At 36.7% G+C, this 16183-nt stretch overlaps 1 protein-coding gene and 1 pseudogene across 5 annotated transcripts in view; one reads left to right on the top strand and one right to left on the bottom strand.

Moving 5' to 3' along the window:
• LOC149050645 (uncharacterized) overlaps nucleotides 1-16183 on the bottom strand; it is a 404897-nt pseudogene that overhangs the window by 124280 nt on the left and 264434 nt on the right. The gene's annotated exons all lie outside the window — the stretch shown is intronic.
• Nucleotides 4247-16183, top strand: part of LOC149050665 (extended synaptotagmin-3-like) — a 38391-nt gene continuing 26454 nt past the window's right edge. For 2 of the 4 annotated variants that reach the window (XM_089198234.1, XM_089198225.1), the window contains exon 1: nucleotides 11952-12036. The gene's annotated coding sequence lies outside the window, so the exon portion shown is untranslated. Of the gene's footprint in view, nucleotides 4484-8159; nucleotides 8327-9931; nucleotides 12037-16183 lie in introns of those variants that run through there. The other 2 variants (XR_016184287.1, XM_089198236.1) reach the window with 2 other exon arrangements.

Here is a 16183-nt window from a genome sequence, read left to right as displayed (position 1 = left end):
TAAGAACAACTTACAAAGAAAAAACACGCTTTCTCGTTTCTAGTCCCGCCGAACAAGTCTTACCGTCGAAAGCTGAATACTCAACGCTTCACCAAGGGTTGATGAGCTCAACCAGCAAGGATAAGAGGCAACAAAGCACGGTTGATAGAGAAGAGATAGCAACTAGTGGCAGGAAAGAAAAAAGTACATTTTCCGCAAAAGATGGAAAGAAGGGAACCCAATCACTATGGTTACCTACGTGAGCCTTTCTGGAATCAAACTGTCCAATGACGCATACGAAGATGAACATCAGATTTATTCTTCTAACCTAGACTCACTTTCACTGGAAAAGTGCATTTGTCAAGAATTTAATGTCGCAAATCAGTGGTATAAAAACAATGGCATGATTGTTAACGAGAAAAAGCACCAAGCTCTAATCCTGGGAAAAAACTGAGCACAATTTTTGTTTCCCAGTCATGTAATTCGATAGATATATTTGGAATGACAATAGATAATAGGCTTTCTTCTAATGATCACGTATCAGTTATCTGTAAGAAAATAAATAATCAATTTAACGTAATGCTTAGATTTCGGAAACTTATTAATAAGGAGACGCTATTGAAGCTTTATTAAGCCTTTATTTTGCCGCATTCTTACTACTGTTCTTCTGTTTGGCATTTCTGTGGTACGTGCAATGCCGACAAAGTAAATAATCTAAATAAGCGCATTCTTAGGTTTATACTACAGGACTACAGCTCTCCATATGACATTTTACCACGCAAAGTTAACTTAAAATCTATATTCATTAGACGCCTCCAGAACTTCACGATCACGTTATATAAGACTCTGTTCTTTACGAATTATCCAGGTTATTTAAAAGATATGTTCAACGTACGGTCTTCATCCTACAATTTGTATATGTAATCACATGAGGCCAAGTACTATTAAGGATTAATTGCACGAGAGTTTTCAAAATTTTCCAAAATTGCCCGAGTCGCGAAGCGACGAGGGCAATTTGGAAAATTTTGAAAACTCTCGTGCAATTAATCCTTAATAGTACAAGGTCTCATGGGATTACTTGTTTATCAATAAAGGGCAAAATTTATACGAAGGAAAAACACGCGCGCAGTCTATTTTTAACAAATTTCAAGATAACGAACGGTTGCTATGCAACGGATTAGCCAATCATTAACAGGTAATCATGCCCTCTCTTGATTACTAAAAATGCCCTCGATTAAGAAAAAATGCCCTCTCTCTCAACCAATCAGCGCTCAGTAATTTTGCCCTTTATTGATAAGCGCGGAAATCATATCATGTCCCTTGCCAAACCAAAAACAACGAGATACGGTCTGCACTCTTTTTCATACTTAGCTAGCAAAATATTGAACTCTCTCCCAAACACTTACAAAGCATTAAATTTTCTATAATTCAAGCAGGAGATCTTTAGATATGAAGCTTTTCCGCAGTAGATCTACAAGTTATATTTCCCTCTGCATGCATAATGTTGTATATAGTTTATAAATAATATTGGAATTGTAAGATAGCATATTTTCATTTTATTTTAGCTTATTTTTCGAAGATATTAGCTCTACAGCTACACTGAATTTCGAGCATAAATAAAGTATATGTATGTAATGACCAGAAATTCAGAGAAAACTAAGAAAGCTGTAAGATAATGGCTCAATAATATCATACGGGAAGCCAGTAATAAATTGGCTAGAGAGCAAAAAAATCAGTAATTTGGAAAGCACTGACGACATTGAAAGGAAAAAATACTTTGATGGTAGAAAAAAAGAGCAAGTCACTCTCTGAGAGAGACAATAGCTTCCCTTCAGGAAAACATCTCAAACGATGGTTCAAAACTTACGGAGCAACACCACGAAACCTCTTCCTCTCGCCTGGGAAAAAAAACCAGGAGTCTTAGCAGACAGGAGCCCTTTAGAACAGCTGAACATACCACAAAAGAATTTTTTGTTTCCCAAGCAAAACTTGGCAGCTGAACAGCATGCTATACAGCAGGATGAGGTAACCCCGGTTAAAAAAGACTCAAACCTGGCGACTTACAATTCACTTGATTCCTGTGTTGAATCATTTGATTTCCCCTTTTTTACCCATTTCGACGTCGTAGACTTTTTAACCGCCGACCCTATTGACTCTGTTGAGCCATTTAGTGAAGATTATCTTCCGTGTTTAGATTAGATACCGGACAAACACGGAGGAATTACGGCGAAAAGTTAGGAGGGAGGGTCAACATTCTACACACAAAGTCAGTCTCAACAGATTCCTCTCATCAAGCGTTGCAAAGAAATGAAGCTCAGGGAATTCAAAATTGAACAGCCCATAGGTATGCCATAATAGAATCTTGATACGCGGACGAATTATGCTTTGTAACATCACAATCAAGCAGTGTTACTTTTTGTTTAGAATTTTTAAATTTCAGAGGTAAGCCATGCTCAAAGGGAAAGTCACAATATTTCTTTCGTTTTTACATTGTTTATTGTTCGCCAAAGGCGAAATGAATATTGATGAGTGATCCCAGGATGAATTCGACACTATTCATTGACCCTGAGACGAATAATTATTTTAGTATAATTGCTCAGGTGCTTTTGAATTCTGTTGTAAATTTGTTTTGTGGTTGAAACCATTCTGTAATCGTTTTGATTACTGGAACCTACTTCATTCTAATTCCGTCAGAATGGATTAATCTAATCCACCAAAACTTTGTGTCTCTTTTAAAAAGTGTTTGGAAAGTGTTAAGCTACACTTATGGCATCTTTTCTGCTCTTCACAATTGAATTTTATTCTATCGCGTTTCTTACTCCTTGCGTAACATGAGAGTGAGTTAGCAAGGGGACGGGAACGGGAACGTTATTTCAGAACGGGAGAGCGCGCGGATAGTCTGGACAGGACACTTTTTCGACTTCCGGTGTTGGCATTATCGTTCTATTCAACAAATTCAGGGCATCATTTCGCTGGTTTTCCCGTCGCGATCGAAACGCGTGGGATTTACGTAGATTGTGCACCTGTAAACGAGATAATAATGTTTGGAATTAATCCAAAACTCATTTCCAGGATAAGTAGGTCCCCTTCCTTCTCTTATTCAGTGTATTTGTGAAAATTTATCGCTAAATTTTTGCAAAGTGGCACTAAAATTTGACAGATGAATAAACAGACGCGAGACTAGATTAGAATAATTTTGTAAAAAGTCCAATTGTCCATGAGGATTCCAATCAAAATCTTACTTTTTGCCCCCGCAGGGTTTTTGGCCCCAGAGGGCCAAAAACCCGAGGAGGCACCTTAGGACTCCCCGCGTAATATAGAGGAAGACTGGAGAAGAGGGAATGTGGGTATTTTCGGTAGATCATAACCAGAAAAAATCTCGATTTGATCGCTTGCACGGCCGCAAGGTATCAACGTTTTTCCCGCAAATGGTCATGGGCTGCCAGTAAAAAGACACGCGTGCGAGGAATTTTAGGATCGGCGTCTTTGACACGAGATTTGTCCTAGTATAGAGGAAGACTGGAGAAGAGAGAATGTAGGTGTTTTCGGTTGATCAAAACCAAAAAAATTCTCGATTTGATCGCTTGCACGGCCGCAAGGTAACAACGTTTTTCCCGCAAATGGTCATAACTACACAACTGTAAACAACAAGCCCAACTCAAAAAAAAAAAAAAAGAAAATGGTACTGTAGGGCGGGGGCAGCTCTAGTGAGAACTATAGCTAGTATTATCAGTAATTATCCTCTGTTTTCACTTGTTGCATAACTCTCAAAGAAGATAAATTCCTTGTCCTTAGAGCTGTCTATGAAACCGAAACTTTGTGATGGCGATCTTTAAAGAGCCATGGTTTGGATATCCAAGAACGAAGATAGCGCTGAAGTCTCGTCGCAACGACTGCTAAGTCACTTCTGAATCACAACGGGGCGACGTACCCGACCCAATTCCTTACCGGTCTTTTTACTGCGTGCGTCGTTGTCTTGGATGGCAACGGTTAAACTCATTGGAAGTTATCTCCTAGAAGAGATCCTTTTTGGATTTCCCGGAAAAACGCAAAATATAGAAATTAACGAGAACTGGAGTTGGATTTCTTAATTAAGATCCACTTTGAGGATGGATTTCTCAGCGATGAAAGTCGTTTTTGGATTTCATGTTTTACCGCAAAATCCGAATTCCCAATTTCAAAATCAAAATCCAGATTCGTAACAGTTAAGCACTCAGATTTCTTTGAACACGGCGTCTTCTTTCTGATTGGCCTAGACTAGCTCTCGACCCAGTTTCGTAGCAGCCACATTCAAAATGGCGGACGAGCTTCGTGAATGTAGAACTGAAAGCACCGATGTCGCACTGAATAGTCGGTTTATTTCGACAGTTAAGTTACATTTGATGACGGATGATGATAACCTATGCTAAAAACTCGTCTCATCTTCACATTGAACATCGGATGTGTAAAGTAACGTCTTTCTATCATGATGAAATTCTAATGTTTACTAGGAACCACTTGACAGGTGAGAGATCTTCAAAGAACTTTCAACCGATTCAATGTCTATGAAATGTATCTTATCACATAGAAACGATACTTATTCAACTTCTAACAAATGTTGCACGGATTACTAAGGAATGGAGTGATGGCAAAACAATGACCTTCAGTCCACGGACTTAACCCCGTTGGACAACTCAAATGAACTACCATAACACGCACCAACCCTTCGATGTTTTTTGTTATGTTTTCGTACGTCACAACAAACTCCCCGAAATGTAGGCGAGTGTTTTAAACATTCAAAATTCTCTCTTCGAAATATAGCGTGATCCAAGTGATGTTACATTCAATATCGGACATGAAGTAAGGACAGAAATCGATAATATTAAAATGCCCTTTAGTATATAGATTGACGCAAATATCAAATATATTTCCATGTACGTGAGTTGGCATGGCTGTGTTTGGAAGGAGGTTATATTTATAGGACTTGCACACCCATTTTAAGCCGCATTGTAAACATATTTATGGTCTAGAAGAGCAACACCTTTTTTTTCTTTTCATTTTTTCCTGGTTTTCCTATTCTAAATGAATTTAAGGTTCTATCATGGTGATTTGTTGCAAGAAAGGTTGGTTATCATAAGCTCTTAAGCATAGAGCTATAAAATAATAGAAGGTTAATCCCTTTTACAAAATTCAAATTTTTGATTGGGTTCTTCAAAGTTGACCTCAATATCATTTAAATGTAAGTTGGCCAATTCGTCTCATCAGATCTTTAATTGAGCTAAGGTATAGACATTGAGAAACCTAAGTTTCAGTTGTGTTCTGCAGGCATCAAGTGGTCTCCCCTAGAATTTTAAAGTTAAATGCAGAAATTGTAATTTCTGTGGCTTTTAGAATATCTCACCAAAGTATCTTTTGTAACAAGTTTCATCATAACCAGTTACAGTGTCCCTTAGCCTGTTTCTGTCCTCTGGAACACTTTCTCGTAGACAAAGAGACTTAAGAATGTTTTTTATTTATAAACTGTGTGGTGTAGAAAATGAATTTGAAAAGAAAGTAAATGAACCTTAATTTGTAAAACTTCTTTTAAAATGAAGAATTTGCAATAAATTAGAACAAGTTACAGAATGTCTCTGTTATTGAGTGCCTTTTAAACTATAACACAAGCACTTTGCTTGAAGATTATAGTCACCTTTGCTTTTCTTTGCAAGAGAACTTTAATGAATTGGCATGGTTTATTTTGTGTGAACAAATTAAATCTGGAAAAAAGAAGAGCAGTCAGTATCTTTCTTTAAAAAAGACTAATTTAGTTAAGGTAATTCCTCTGAAAAAAAAATTATTGCACAATTTTCCTTAAACTTTCCTTAAATGTTCCTTGTAAATCTCTGTTTTGAAAAGTACATTAATTTTTAAAAAGATAAGTCACTGTGTTTGTTTAGAAGTGTAATGGACCAAACATACCCCATTAAGTTATGCCTGCACTAATCATGTGTGTCATTTCATCGGTTCACGGGAAATTTTTCTGCGGGTGGAAGCAAGGGTTTTTAAAGTAACCCTTTAAAGAAACTTGATACAGTGGGTAGAAAGTTTGGAGCATATGGAACAATCTGATTTATAATTTGTGGGAAAATCAGGCAAATTTAAATGACATAGACTCGAAATGTTCCTTGAGTCATTTCTTTCAAGATCTTAATTTGCATCCTCAAAGAAAGGGCTATGTGCATGCTTTTAGCTTTATCTTTTTTCCCCTTTGAAGAATTTTTTTAAATCCCTCATTTAAAGGAGAGAAATGGTACACCAAAATTATACAATAAACATTATAATTAGGTCACTGTGCTCATTCAAGATCTAAAGACCAGTGTACCTTTTTACCTGGTCCATGGATTTAAAAGCAATACCATGTTCTTGGAATGTGCACATCCTCATTCCCCTGATTACATGATTTTAATGCACAATACAGGATGCGTGGTGATAAACTGAGGAATCACCTCAATATTTGCATGCATTTTAACTCTGAATCAAGACATTAACAATTGGTTGAACTGCATGGAATTTTTATGGTCTCATTAAGGCAAGAAAGTGGGGGTTAGTCAATTTCCAAGTAGGCATGTTATTCACAATGTGCAAATTGTAGTTTGGTACAATGTGGCTGAACTCATAGCAGCTGAGAAAAACTCCTTTAAGCAAGAGAGTGAAGAGCTTGAAGTTGCGCAAAGGACTAGACAACACTGCTTCCTTCATGTAAAACTGACATACATGTATGCAAAGGCTCCTTTGACAGAAACTCACTTTTTTCATGTCTTGTTATCCTTTTAATTTTAGTCCTTCAACAAGTTTTTTTTCAAAGTGTTGAAGGAACGTTGGTCAATATGACTGATGCAGAGCAGGAAAACCTTTTTGAAAATTTTCAACAGGTGTAAAGATGATAAAATCTGCATTCATCATTCAACCAGAATCAAATCAGGATTTTTATGGTAAATCAACATTTAAGTCCTGTTATTTTTTCCTCCCTCAACTGTTTCCATTTTATTTTTTTTCTTAAGTTTGGTTGTTTTTTCCCTTGGCCCAATTGGCTATAAAAACCAGGTATATAATTATATACCTGGCTTTTATAGTTGTTACATTTTAAGTAAGCAGTGGCCAAATTATTCTAGTCATTTGGGTGAATTTTTTATTTCATGGCATAATAATAATTATAATAATTAAATGCTGATGTTTTTAAAGGCAAATTGAAGTGATAATGATGCTGAGATGACTTAAGCAGCAAAAGTTTGGGTGCAATGGACAACATGCTAGATTTTTTTGAACTTTTTTAAGGAAGCTACTTCATGAAGGCAAAAAGAAAACTTCTTGGGTAATCTGTGGTAAATATTTTGGTAATATGATCTGTCTGTGATTAAGTAAAGCAAAATCAGTGTTGAGAATGACAAGTGGATACCATTCTTTTTTTTTTTTTTTCAATAAATGTAAAACTAGAGAAGAACTCAGCAATGAGAAAAGACAGAGTAAAATATACATGCATCATGACTTTTCTGACACATTGATGGTCTCATTTTGAATGACAGGTTTTTTAATCCTAGTGCTCAATTGGATTCAGTTCAAGCCTAGTTTTAAATAATTTTTTAAAATATTCTGTGAATGATCTTTTTAGTTCTCCTTGAGCCTTCATTTTACTACGCCTTGTATCTTAAAATATGTGTAGAATATTATTGTAAATGTGACATTCACATGAATTTTGCCAGCATTATTGGAGACATTGTGGTCGAGTGGTTGGGGTACTTGACTTGTACTCTTATGGTCCTGAGTTCAGCTCTTCGCCCTGTTGCTCACCGGATTTGTTTTCGGTTGCCCCTAGCTTCACTCTTAGGCTGCACTTTGTAAAAAGCCAACTGGTTTGCCTGTGTCCAAAATATCACATGTTGTCGATAAGGATTCTTACTTCAGATAACCAAGGGCATTGCTGGTAAACATTGCTACCTCTATGGTGACTGTTTTTTTCCTTTGCATCTTGAATTTTGAGATTTCACAAGTTACTTAGGTTCTACAGACAAATTACAGAGCGTTGTAAAGAAGTACCGTTAGAATCACTCACTGTTTTGGAAAGCCGATTGATTGACACTGTGAGCTTGAAGAACCAAAAGAGACAGAGCGGCCCCTATGACTGTTCATCATATAAGAATTAATTATTGATGATACTTTCGCAGAAGATGTAAAGCAGTTGGATTCCCTCTTGGGCATTTAAAAATTAACTCAAGACGTGTTGCGGAAACAGGAAGAGCAAGAAATGGCCATTAAGAACAAAGTAGACGGTATGACTGATGAAATGAAAATGTTTCCAAGAATTACTACGAAGGATGCTACGCCTAAAGAAGTGAGTAATAGGTTAGCATGAACTAATGAGTCAACTGTGAAAATCAATAGCTTTTCTCTACTGTTTTTAAAAACAGGTACCATGTGATCAATACCGTAATGATTCGATTTGGCGCCCTCGTGCTAAAAGCGCCCCCTCTGTGATAGGCACCCCCTTTCTAATGAGCATCCTCTCTAATAAGCACCCCCACACCCCCCCCCTCTGATAAGCACCCTCTCTTTAATAAGCACCCCCCTCTGATAAGCACCCTCTCTCTAATAAGCACCCCCACCCCCCCCCCTCTGATAAGCATCCCCTCTTTAATAAGCGCCCCCTCTAATACGTTCCAGCGAGACTATTAACCTTAAAATACCACTGGAGTCAGGCACATTTCAAGACTGTGCCGCTAAGCGTTTTAACTCCCTCCCGGCTGCAGTGAAATCCTACCCGGACTTTAACACCTTTCCAAAAGAAACTCATAAAATTTTAAAAGCTGCAGTAGATGTTTCTAGAGATGCACATGCAGATATTATTATAAGTAATTCTGATGTGTGCACAGTTCCTTCAAACGAATGATCACGCCTTCAAATTTTGCGACGACGATTTCTTGGCTACTTGTTCTGGCCAGGAAAGATCCAGGGACAGCATGTCCGTTCAACGGTCTTCTTGGTCGTTTTCAAATAAACATCAAAGCTTTGTTTCGCATAATTTTCTGTTTCTCGAAAATTTAAAGTGCCGTGTCCCTTAATAGCGCCCCGTTTCGAATAAGCGCCCTCCCTTTAGATATCAAGAGTAAATAAGCGCCCCGGGCGCTAAATCGAATCATTACGGTATGTACAAGAAAATTCAATATCTCTGAGCTCTTTCCATACTTGACTTTTTTTTTTCAAAGCTAATTCCAACAGGAAACTCTACACTGGCTGTATTGACAGTTGGACACGAATGGCCAATCACATTGCGCATTAGCTAAGTAATGGGCCAACAAGTTTTAGATTGATGACAGGTAACATGACACACGTTCATGCTACCAAAAACTCAACTGAACTTCGAAAGAGTGTCCATGTCAACCCAATTGTCAAGTTCAAGGTGTCTAAAAAACACGATTAGTTAATTGATCAGATCACCCACGTCTCATGTGAATACCAAAAGATACCATAGGAGAGAAAAAGAGAAAACTCCTTTTCGAAGTATATTTAAATGACCAGGATTTGTAGATACACTTTTTTGACAAAGTGCGAGGTCAAGATGGCTGAATATGAGCTTAAGTCCTTTAGTTTTGAGGTTTTTGTCTCAACAATTTCTAACAACAATTTGACGAAACTACTAAAATCCCGCAATCCTGTACACCCGAAAAAAGTTAATCTGAAAAAAAAAAATAATAACAAACTCGCCAACGAAACTCTTTCTTTCTTTTTCTTTTTCTTTTTTTTCTTTTTCGCTGTCTGCAACACTGTCGTATAAACTTTCAAGATAAAAATGTTTGCCATTAAAAAGGGGAAGAGGTAGAGATAAAACCTCAATCCTGCCTTATCAACGCGCTTTAATACATGCAGTAAAAAAGAGGTTGCATGTAAATATACATGCTAGTGGGCTACTAAACTTTCTAATAAATTTATTTTTTTCCAGGGCATAAAGATGTTTTTTGGGAAAGCGTCGTGGTCAATTTAGCAATGGCAAAGAAGAAGTTTGAAAGACTGCTAATTCAGAAACTCATTTGAGCCATATTTGATAAACTTCTTCATGGACATACACAGCTATTGTTCTCAGCTGAGACCCTTGACCTATTGTCAGAGTAAAAAAAATTGATTTATAAATAAATCAATATCATCACTTCATGATCTCTTGGTCGACTTTGGTTTCATGTACAGCGCCCTCATTCATTCGTGTACAACTCCCTCAATTCCATCTTTCCGGCTTGTTTGGTTCGTTGCTCAATCTAAAACTACCTGACAGCACTGTCCAATTAATCATTACTTTCATTTTGTCTTTCTAAATTGTTTGTTTGTGTTTGAAGATATGTGAAGAGGAGCCCTGTTGTGAGGGAATTTTTTTTTTCAGATTTCCTTTAACCAGCTTAAAGATCAGTATCAGCTGAATGGAAATTTCATCTCCAGTTTTAAAAACCATATAATTTTCGTCTAAATAGGAAGGTACATTATTATAAGATAATGACTTTGACTGCGCTTTGTGATTTTCAGATTTCTCTTACCAGCTGAAGAATATCAGCTGAATGGAAACTCCATCACTAATTCCGAAAACCATATAATTTTCATCTCAGCTAGGGAGAAGTATATTGTTATGAAATGATGACATTGACCACGCTTTGTCTCCCAATGATGATCTGCCTTAATAATTAGATGCTACAAAAAATATATTTTTTTGGTACGAGTAATGATCTTTTCTTTTTTATGGTCAGAGTAGCAGCTGCTTTTGAACCGCTCGATGTGGTTTTCGCGAGTCGATAGCTTGCGGCCAGATTACTATGTTGACTTTGAAAATGGCAGCGTCAATAGTCAACTTCTTACCTCTTGAATTTTTTTGGCTTTGAAATCTGAAAACACGGTAGTAGAAATGTAATTTTTAATAAACTTTTATAAACAAAGTAAGAAATCACTCGGTTTCAGTTCCTTTAAGAAGAATAGATAGTATTGTTGTCTTCCACTGCCGTCATCAAACCAATGATCATCAAAGAGGTAAGTCTATAATAGTTGGATCGGTTCTTTTAAACCTCGTCTATCGGCTTATCTGCGTATATCGATCACTCAAATGCATTTTGCTGAAGGTGAATCAAGAATGATTTGAATGTTTCAAGAGAAAGTAAAGGCCATTATTTTCTCTTGACTATTTCAAGTGTTATTGTCGGTAAGAAAATTTCGCAGAAAGTGGAGACATCGGTGAACCAATTTTGAAGAAACTTACTGCCGAGGATGGCCTTAATTAGATAGTTGAAAAGCCTTAAAGTTGTTGGCTATATAAAAAAATCATTCTATTCAAGAGTCCAAAATAACAGCGAATACTGGTGGAGTATTGGGAAAAAGGCGCTAATTTCTGGGTGCTTTCGACTGGTAAATCCGCATAAAAATTTTGAAATACAGATTTTGCAATAAAAAAATGAATAGCAAAAACAGATTTCGACGCTGAAAAGTCTGTCCTTAAGGTCGATTTCCACTAAAAAAATCCAGAGATCATTTTTTTTTTTCGTTTAATAACCACCGGTTAACCTCATTGAGACCCCTCCTTGAAGAGATCCTTTTTGGATTTCCTGGAAGAACGCAAAACATAAAGATCCATGGGATCCGCAGTTGGATTTCTTAATCGAGATCCACTTTGAGGATGGATTTCTCAACGTTGAAAGTCGTTCTTGGATTTCATGTTTTACCGTAAAATCCGAATTCCCGATTTCAAAATCAAAATCCAGATTCGTCGAAGTTAAGCACCCAGATTTCTTTTAACACGGTGACTTCTTTCTGATTGGCCTAGACTAGCTCTCCACCCAATTTCTTAGCAACCACATTCAAAATGGCGGACGAGCTGCCATGAATTTATAACTGTTTAGGAACCGATGTCGCACTAAACAGTCAGTTTATTTCGACAGTTTTGTTACATTTGATGACGTATGATGATAACCTGTTCTAAGAACTAGTCATATCTTCACTTTGTACATCGGATGTGTGAAGTAACGTCTTTCTTCCATGATGAAATTCTAATGTTTACCACGAACCCCTCGACAGGTGAGAGATCTTCAAAGAACTTTTAACCGATTCAGTGTCTATGAATTGTATGTTATTACATAGGAACGTTTCTTACTCATGTTTTAACAATTGTTGCACTGATCACCAAGGAATGGGGTGATGGACAAAACAATGAGCTCCAGTCCGTTGGGCTTAACCCCGTTGGATAACTCAAATGAACTCTTCGATTTTTTTTGTTTTGTTTTCGTTAGTCACAACAAACACCTCGAAATGGAAGCGATTATTTTGAACATTAAAAATCCTCTCTTTGAAATATAGCGTGATCCAAGTCGTATTACATTCTTCAATATTGGTCAGGAAGTAAGGCGGGAAATCGATAATATGAACTGTGACCTTCAGTATATGGATTGACGTAGATGCAAAATGTATTTTCCATGTACATCAGTTGGCATGGCTATGTTTGGAAGGAGATTATATTTATAGGACTTGCACACCCATTTAAAGCCGCATTGTAAACATATGTATGGTCAAGAAGAGCAACACTTTTTTTTTGTTTACTAATTTTCTTATTCAAAATGAATTTAAGATTGTATCATGGTGATTTATTGCAAGAATGATTGCTCATCACAGGTTCTTAAGCATTTAAATAAGAGCTAAAAGATAATAGACGGTTAATCTCTTTTTACAAAATTCAAATTTTTGATTGGGGTCTTCAAAGTTGACCTCAGTAGCATTTAAATGTAAATTGGCCAATTTGTCTTATCGGATTTTTAATTTAGCTAAGTTAGACATTGAGAAACCTATGAGTTTCAGTTGTGCTCTGCAGGCATCAAGTGGTCTCCCCAGAAATTTTAAATTAGAAGGCAGAAATTGTAATTTCTCTTGCTTTTGCAAGACCTCACCAAAGTTATCTTTTGCAATAAGTTTCATAATCAGTTATCCCACAGCATGTTTCAGTGTCCACTGGAACACTTTCATGTAGACAGAGAGACTTAAGAATGTTTGTTATTAATAAACTGTGTAGTGTGGAAAATTAATTTGAGAAGAAACTTAATGAACCTTAATTTGTAAAACTTCTTTCAAAATCAAGAATTTGTGATTTTTATGTTAAATGAACATTTAATTCCTGTAATTTTTTTCTGGTTTAGTTTTCATTTTCTATCATTTCTTAAGTTTGTTTGTGTTTTCCCCTTGGTCCAATTGGCTCTAAAAACCAAGTATGTATATATAATGGAGTAAGCAATGGCCAAATTTATCCAGTCATTTGAGTGACTCTTTTACACAGCATGAGACAATTAAATGCTGATACTTGCTGAGATGACCTACCCTCAGCAGACAACATACTGGATTTGTATAAACCTTTTTTAAGGAAGCTACATCCTGCAGGTAAAAATGAAAATTCATGGGTAATCTGTTGGACTAGAATGTTGGTTATGTGATCCGTATTTGATTAAATAAGCTAAATCACTGTTAAGAATGACCAGTTGATATCATTCTTTTTTTTTTAATAAGTGTAAAACTAGGAGAAGTACCCAGAGATGAGGAATGATAGAGTAAAATATAATAACGTGACTTAACTGACATATTGACAGTGTCATTTTGATTAAAAGGTTGTTAAATACTAGTGCTCAATCAGACTCAGTTTATTCCCAGTAATTAAATGGGTTCTAAAAAAGTCTGCCAATGATCTTTGTTGTTTTCATTATGCCTTCATTTTACAACTAAAAGCTGGTATCTTCAAAAAAATATATGGAATATTATTGCTGCTATGACATGCATGTGAATTTTATGAGCATTAAATTTTGGAGGCATTATGGTTGAGTGGTTAGGGCACTGGACTAGTCTTGTGGTCCCAGGTTCAGCTCTTCACCCCAATACTCACTGTTTTGTTTTTGGTTGCCCTAAGTTTAACTCCGAAGCTGTGCTTGTAAAAAGCTTACTGGTCTGCCCCATGGCTAGTTGGGATCTTTGTTTTTGCAATGTTTATTTACAATTTGTGTGAATTGGCCCTGAGAAGCCCTACTGGGGAAGTGGTCAGTGATTATTATCATCATTATTATTGTTATTATTTTAATAACTCATTGAACCTTCTGATAACAGAAATGAGGGAAGCAAGAATCTGAAGAGGATCACAAACTTCAGAAAGAGAAAAAGGATATTATTAGGTGAGTCTCACTTCATGGGGAGTTCTTCTACCCTGCAAAAGATTTTCCATTTGTTAAAAAAATTGTCCATCTTCTGTGCAGACATCTGCTTGAAATTACTTCTATTGATGACAGAGCCCTTTCTGCTTCACACATGCTAATATAATAATTCTTTTTTAAATCATTCTCTTACAAAGTTGTAAAGGAAAGTTAAAACTGTTCCCTCATAATATATTTTCAGAACACTGGCAATTTATTAAAGACTATAGAATGGTTAAGGCACAATTGCCAGCTGAAGACTGCATAAGAGACATACAGAATGGTAGAGTGTACCAAAAATTCATCCAGGATGACCCTTGTGCCAGAGGAAAGAAAGCACTTTTAATTGTAGTTAGCACTGATGGGGCACCCTTGCTTAAGTCCAAGAAGTTTAAGAAGCCACTTATTTGTTTTCTTGTGGAGTTACCTCCCTGAGAAAGATACAAATTTGAAAACATCCTACTTACTGGACTGTGGCATGGGAAGTCTAAATCACATGTGCCACCATTTTTGAAACATTTTACTGGTGAATAATTCAATATGGAAAATGGTAGTAATTTTAACAATGAAACATGTGAACTTGTGTCATCAGTGTGCAAAATCCAATCTGTTATACCACACCTGCCTGCCAAAGCCTTGCTTTGAAATAATATCAAGCAGGATGTTTGGGAGAATTGTGGAGGCAAGAGGCACCACAGTGTTTGGCATTAAAGGAGAAAATGTGTTTGACATTCCAGACAATTTACCTATTGACTGGATGCATTCTGTTTGCAAAGGCATCCTGAAAAGACATGCAGCTATTCAAATGGTGGTTCAATCTTCAGTATGCTGCAGATTCAAACAGTTTGCTAGGAATTAGTCATGAGCTAGACAACATGTTCCTTTCTATCAAAGTGCCACATGACTTTACCAGAAAGCCATGTAGTATTGCTGAATTAAAACACTGGAAAGCATCAGAATTTCGTTTGTTTGCCCTCTTTGCTGGACTGCCATGTCCTAAATATGCTGTACTTTCTGATGAATTTGGCACAGACCACTTTTATCACTTTGCACTATACTACTCTTCATTTCCTGCACTCAGTTCCTATTTCCAAACCTTGTGTAGAGGAGGCTCAAGTTTTGGTTGATAACTTTGTGAAACTTTTACCAAGTCTTTATGGTATTGAAGAGTGTTCATACAATTCCCATGCTTAATTCCACTTCTCTTTCCAGCCATGGTTCCTTAGCACTTACTCCTGCTTTTGTATTTGAAGCATTTATCGCTCACCTTGTAAATCAGTTCTCTGGAACTAGGGGACTCCCAAAGAAATTAAATGGTGGAAAAACTAGGAGTAAGCCAAACCTACAAGGTGCATGTTTAGTATACAGAAGGGAGAATCCTGCTGTATGAACCTGTGCACTTTGAAATGCTGACACAGGTTCAAAATGTCTTTTTTACAGCATTTGGAAGTGGTCCTGTCCCAGAATACTTGGTTTCCTATAGGATGACAAAAGATCATGTCACCTTCCAAAGCATGATGTATCCTAGAAAAGGAAATTCGTGCAGCTACCTTGTCCAGTTTTGTGCACATGGGAGGAAATGCAGTGGTAGAGTGTTTTGCTACTTCCTCTTCTAAAATGTTGCCTATGCATTGATCACAGAGTATGGCTTGAATGGATTGATTGTTTGCCTAGACCTTCCTTCACCACAGGATGTAGTCCTGAAGGAAATTGTTCATCAAAATGTAATTGTCAGCATTTTATACATCCAAGAAAGCAAAAGTCTCTTGCATGTGAAATGTGGTGATGTTATCAACAGATGTCTTTATGTTCAAGGCAAGGATGGGAAAGTTTTCATTACCTTTCGAGAAACTTCCCATGAACATGATTAGTAATTATTTTCAACTAGCTGTTTAGTGTCTTTCATACTCAATCATCAAATGTAATCTGAACTATCTGTCCAAATTTAATATTTTAATACAGTAAATGTTAGGTTTCCTGTGTACTAGGCCCTCTCTCTGCCA

This window comes from Pocillopora damicornis, chromosome 2, assembly GCF_964200805.1.
Source record: "Pocillopora damicornis chromosome 2, jaPocDami1.2, whole genome shotgun sequence".
In the NCBI taxonomy this organism is placed as follows: Eukaryota; Metazoa; Cnidaria; class Anthozoa; order Scleractinia; family Pocilloporidae; genus Pocillopora; species Pocillopora damicornis.
The sequence above is the reverse complement of the archived record's forward strand: the minus strand, read 5'-3'. Positions and strand labels throughout refer to the sequence as shown.